The sequence below is a fragment of the Sciurus vulgaris genome, assembly GCF_902686455.1.
Source record: "Sciurus vulgaris genome assembly, chromosome: 3".
Taxonomy (NCBI): Eukaryota; Metazoa; Chordata; class Mammalia; order Rodentia; family Sciuridae; genus Sciurus; species Sciurus vulgaris.
The window spans coordinates 181,164,976-181,170,939 of NC_136463.1; the positions used below are offsets into that span (position 1 = coordinate 181,164,976).

Sequence of the window (5,964 nt, forward strand, 5' to 3'; positions counted from 1 at the left end):
AGTGGCAAAAGGGGAAAATTTTACATTGTATGAATTTTATCTCAACCTTTAAAAAGCCTATATTTGACTAAGGCAAGTGTTTGGCATAGAAACTATTTCTTTTGAATAGTGCTGGAGACTGGTAGCTTAGGAAACAATTTTATTTATTCATTTTAATTAGCCTTTAACTGCTTTTTGTCTTTGAAGGCTTTTAAAAAGAAAATAAATTAGGTCCATTTCAACCTCCACCTGTAAAAAAGGAAATTTTTGTTGTTGTTGTTTAACTTGTCTTTTTTTTCCGTTATCCAAGTGAAAGTTTTTTTTTAATATATAGTTCTGTGTGTGTGTGTGTGTGTTCAGTGAAGTCAAATATCAAAAGGAAGATTCTTCCACTAAATTGCCTTTGTTTTTTTTTTTTTTGGATGAATCATAACATTTACTTTTACTGAAGAATTTTAAAGTTCAACAATGAGGGGATGAGGAAACTGTATTTTATGTATAAGAACACTGATAGCATAGGTTAAAAAATATTTTACATGTAGAAAGGAACATAAGTTTATTATTAAAGAAAAATACAGACTATCCAAATATATTTGTAATGCCTACCAAATTTCAAATATGCCTGGACCACATATAAATTAAGGAAAGAAAAATTACATATACAATTTATACAGTAAAACTCAAAACTGAGTGTCTGTGGTTAAAAATATCTATTAAAATCCAACAAATAGTGTAGCATAAGAAAAATAAACTGGTCCAGCAGAGGCTTATTTTCAACTCCAACTGCCTTTGTAGAAAAATTCAAAGAAGAATGACAAAAAATAAAATGTTAGCTAAAAATATGTATGCATTTATTTCCATGTTACTACCCTTTTCCTAGCATTGTTGTTCTGATGCATCAATCCTGAGTACTCTTTTGATTCATAATGATATTCCTTCAAATATAATTTCATAGAAGAAGGAATTGGAAGGGCATCAATGCCATCATAAGTTGTACAATTACAAATAACTGTTCTGCAAATATGCTGCAGGGAAAAGGGGAAAGTCCGAATTAAAGGAGTGGATTAAAGTGGTTCAGAGAACATACAGGCGCTTGGGTCCTTATAATGTTCCAGGAGCCCAGTAATATCAGGAGAATGGAAGACACAAGGATCATGTGCATCAAAGCTAAAGTTGTGATTCCACTGTTCAATTCTAGTGTGGAGGGAACAAATAGCGTCTAAAACTAACAGAGAATAAATAGTCTTCCTGTGCTGAATCTCGGAGTAAAATGGTACCTTCTGGTTTTCCTTCTAGTAGAGCTTCAGCTGCGTGTTTATCCATAACTCCCCAGTAACATGGCTTGTTATTGATCTGAAGGAGGTCTGGTACAAGACAGTGAACATAATCAATCTGGGTGTGGTACTTAGGAGGTGTTTCCAACTGTAAGATATCATCATTCATTTCCCATTTGGGTTTGATTCTTTTTCTTGAACTTGTGCAAAGTGTTTTCATTTCATCATCTGAATCCATATCACTATCTTGTATACTGTCATTTGAACCCAGGTTCATCACAGAATCAGTCACGAGACCACCTCTGCATGAAGCATTGTTGGTAGTTATGACATAAGGTTGAACATGGGTATGAGAGAAACAGTTTACATCTTCCATGTTTCTTCTTTGTTTTAGCTGACCATCCCTCAATTCACTCTGAGACAAGTCTGTGCTTACCCATTCATCTGGTTTGGGACTTATAGGAGCAGTGTGTCGTTTAATAAAGTGCCATCTGAAGGATAAATCTGGTTGAGGTGGGAAAGGACACTTATCTAACATTAGTTCACTGACATGACTTTTTCTTTTAGATGGAAGCCCCGAAGAGTGCCGGCTACTACAATTCTTTATTGGAAAACACTGTCCCACAGCATCTTGCAATTTTTGTTTACAAGATCGGCCTAAAAATCTATGACCACAGGAATGATCTAAGTCCAGCTCGATGGATGAACAGCTGTGCCTTCTTGGCTCCTTAAAGGAACTTCAGTTTTCTCTATAGCACCCACAGTTTCAGCATCTGAACAACTCTCACTCTTTTTGGACCAAGACAACTTCTTTCGGCTCCACACAGAACCATCCTTTCCGTCAGCACTTCTACTCCGACTAGTTTGGGGCCTTACATCTACATTTTTGCTATTATTTTCACTACTTTCTGCCATTTTAACAAGTTATCCACAAATTCCTGTGTTATAAATACTGCTTTTTCAGTTTTTCTGACAGGCTGTCTCTTCTGGGCACCTTCTGGATGTATCTCCCGAAGCGCAGCTTAGCTGGGGCTGTCGGAGTAACTGCCGCCGGCACCCGGGCTCCTTCAGGTGGAGAACGAAGGCCGGCCCGCCTCGCACCTCCTACCAGGAGGACGCCTTCCTGCCAACCCCGGTGCCCCTCCCCGCGACGCTCGGTTCCCGTCTCAGGCTTCGCGGACACCGCCGGCTCCCCCGGCGCAGCCTAAATTTAGGCCTTTGTTAAAAGAGAATGTGTTAGTACAAACTAATAAATATATACTATATAAAAAGGGGGTGAGAAAGAAACTAGATCTTTCCTTGCGACATTTCGTAGTCTTCCAATGTCAAAGCCCCTTCTCCAAACACCATCCCCAAAGTTGCCTGTGTCCCAAAAGACACAAGACAGCAGAGGCCAAGCAGAGGGATCCGCCTGCATAAGGCCTTCCCCTCCCATGACTCTCAGACTTGGAAGGACGTGCCGGTTCCCTGAGCAATCAGGTCTTCCCCATGCCACAGCCCACGACGAGCAGACGACAGCGATAGATCAGACACAAACCAACAAGGATGGGTTTCATATAAGGCAGAATGTTCCCACACGGGAAGAAAAGTACCAGAACACTTACCAAGAGTAAATTTCAAAAAGATGCAAAGGAGGATGTACAGTGTACTATATTTTGTATCTAAATGAGAAAAAAGAAGAATATGTGGGTGAATCACTTTTGTGAAAGAAACTATCTATAAAACAGAAACAAACGAGTTAACTCGTTTAACTCGAGTTAACGAGAAGGGACAGGAACAGCTGAGTCTTCTGCCTTGTATCATTTTAACTTCTGAACCATATACGTGTTTTATATATTCAAAAAAAATTAAATTTTTAAAAGGATGGAATAAAGCAAACCCTACAATAGAGTGCAAACAGAAACAAATCAAACTGATATTACATGGAAGTGATACCATAACCACACAGAGCAAGGGATTAGCTCAAGTACGAAGTACACAGCAGATCTGTTCTGAGAACAAAAGAACCACAATAATCTCCAACTTTACTGTAGTTACTGTTAGTACTAATATTGGTCTTATAATTCTGAAACTCTTTTATGTATGATAGTATAAAACAAATAAGCAAATATGTATTTTACTGGAAGAGAAGAAAAGATACTAGTGATAAATAAAAGTTAAAGAACACCCTGTCATGTTAAATTTGAGTTGGAAGTATCAGTCTGAACTCACAATTTTTTTTTTTTTGGTACCAGGGATTGAATCCAGGGGCGCTTTACCACTGAGCCACATCCTCAGTCCCTTTTCAATATTTTATTTAGAGACAGGGTCTTGCTAAGTTGCTTAGAGCCTCGCTAAATTGCTGAGGCTGGCTTTGAACTCGAGATCCTCCTTCCTGAGCCGCTGGGATTAGGGGTGTGTTCCACCACACCCGGTTTGAACACACGATTTTATTTTTTTATAAAATGGAATTCCTAACTCTATCTGCTGAGGGGAAAGCTCAGCAACACCCAGGACATGGACACACCCAAAGCAAAGTTCCTGTTCTCTCTACACCTCTCACACTGAAGATACCGGGGCCCCAGGAGCCATGGCTGATTTTAGGTTTTGGGCTAGAAATGTACAACATGAACCTGGAATATCATGTCCCATCAGAAAGCAAAAAAGTACTTCAAATAAATGTGATCATGCCAGAGGCACTCGGGAGCCAGCTAGAGGCTCCTGCTGTTCAAAGGCAGGGACATTTGAACATCAAAATAAATAGTGATGCTATTTGATCATGACACTTTTAAAATCCAGGAATCCACAGGGAATAATGGTTCTAAAGTGTAAATTCTTACAGGAAAAATATTGCCAACTAACAAATGTAAAAAGCATAAAAGAATTTAAAAACACCCATTCGCATCCCCCATCCTTCTGCAAGCACCATCGATGTTTGGCGACACTGCTGGGTATTCGGCTGACCCTCTGAGCACTTGAGGATCCCACAGACTCCCTAATTGATCCAAAGCGGGGAGGTGGAGAGAGGCTTGGTGCTCACGCTCAGATCGACAGCAGGAGCACACCAGGCATTCCTTGCTCCTGAAGTGATGCAATGAAGGAGTCACTTGTCCCCAAAACATCAAACCCAAATTGTGTTCTTAACCAGACTGACCCAGCATGCAGGCTATGCTACAAGACTCTACAAAAGGAGAATGTCACAAAAACAAACAACAATCACAACAAAAAGGCAAGAGGCTGCTTTAGATTAAAAGAAACTAAAGACAAAACAACCAAACATCATACAGGAATCTTAATTGGATTCTGGAGAGGTGGGGAATCCACCCTAAAGAGACATCTGGGGGACTGCTGCCGAGATTTGAATACAGGTGGCGTGCTAGATGCTTTCCTGGTTGTGATGCTGGGATGTGGTTTCGTGGAGAACGTCCTTGTCAGGAGATGCTGAGACATTCAGAAGTGAAGCATCAACTTGGAGACCTGCTGGCAAACTGTTCAGCAAAATAGAAGTAAAGGAAAACAGGGTGAGAGAAAGCAAGCCATTCTGGGAAAATGTTAACAGCCAGAGGATGTGGGTCCAGGGTGCTCTTCTTCCAACTCTCCTGGCAGTGAAGATTTCAAAGTAAAATGTGACAGGAGTGGGGTACGCAGAGAAGGTGGTGGCAGCGAGGGTGACAGACCCAAGGCCGTCTGCCACTTGCCCTTCTTATGAACTTTTCCTCAAAGGGGGAAGGGCCTGCCCTTCGTTTCCTTGACCCTCTTCACCCTCTTTCAGCACCTGGTAAGACCAGAGCGTGGTGGAAGTGGCCCCCAATACCCAGTGGAAAAGCTTAATGAGGGAAACGCACTGGCAACGTGGCACAGGTGGAGAGGAGGAGCATCCGATCCCCAGGCCCGGCTCAAGCCTCCCACTTCCCCCACACCCGGAGCCTCTGGCTGGCCTAGCCCTGCACTCATGGGAGGGTGGGAAGAGTCCAGTTCCAGCCAGGGCTCCTCCTTTCTTATCTAGGACACCTGGGCATTTCCCATGTGGCCTCGGGCTCTGCCAGGGAAGCCTCTACTCCTCTGCAGCACCACCCTGGCTCGGAGAGGCCTTGATCCACTCTTTTATTCAGTGATGGGACAAGTATTTCTTTTTGTGTGTGTGGCGCTGGGGATTGAATCCAGGCCTCTCACATGCTAGGTAAGCACTCAACTCCTGAGCTACACCCTCTGCCCAGAACAAGTATTTCTTGAGCACCAACAATGCCCCAGGCTCTGTTTTAGGCCCTAGGGGCACCATAAGGAACAAATGTCATATTCTCTGCAAACTACAACTGTGACAATACCACAAAGGGAGGAGCAAGGTGCCAGCAGAGCTGCTGGTGGGGGAACTGTCTGAGGTGACATGTGAGGGACAAGCAGTGCTATGGTCTGGATGTGGTTTGAGTATGTCTCCCAGAGGTTCATGTCCTGGAAGCTTGGTCCTCAGTGTGGTGGTGTTAGGAGGTGGTAGAACCTTTAAGAGGCGGGGCCTCATGGAAGGTGGTTAGATCATGGGAATGCCACCCTGGGGAGGGATTAAGGTAGCTCTCAAGGAGCCCTGGTTAGTTCCTACAAGAGTAAGTTATTAAAGAGCAAGCTTGTCACCGGGCATGGTGGCATCCGCTTGTAATCCCAGTGACTTGGGAGGCTGAGGCAGGAAGATCACAAGCTCAAAGCCAGCCTCAGCAATTTAGCAGGCCCACAGCAACTT

At 42.9% G+C, this 5,964-nt stretch overlaps 1 pseudogene across 1 annotated transcript; it reads right to left on the minus strand.

Moving 5' to 3' along the window:
* Positions 1-406: 406 nt before the first annotated feature.
* LOC306655963 (suppressor of cytokine signaling 4-like) lies at positions 407-2,304 on the minus strand (annotated as a pseudogene). Its single transcript has one exon. The product of its transcript is annotated as a suppressor of cytokine signaling 4-like (transcript).
* Between the last annotated feature and the right edge of the window lie 3,660 nt (positions 2,305-5,964).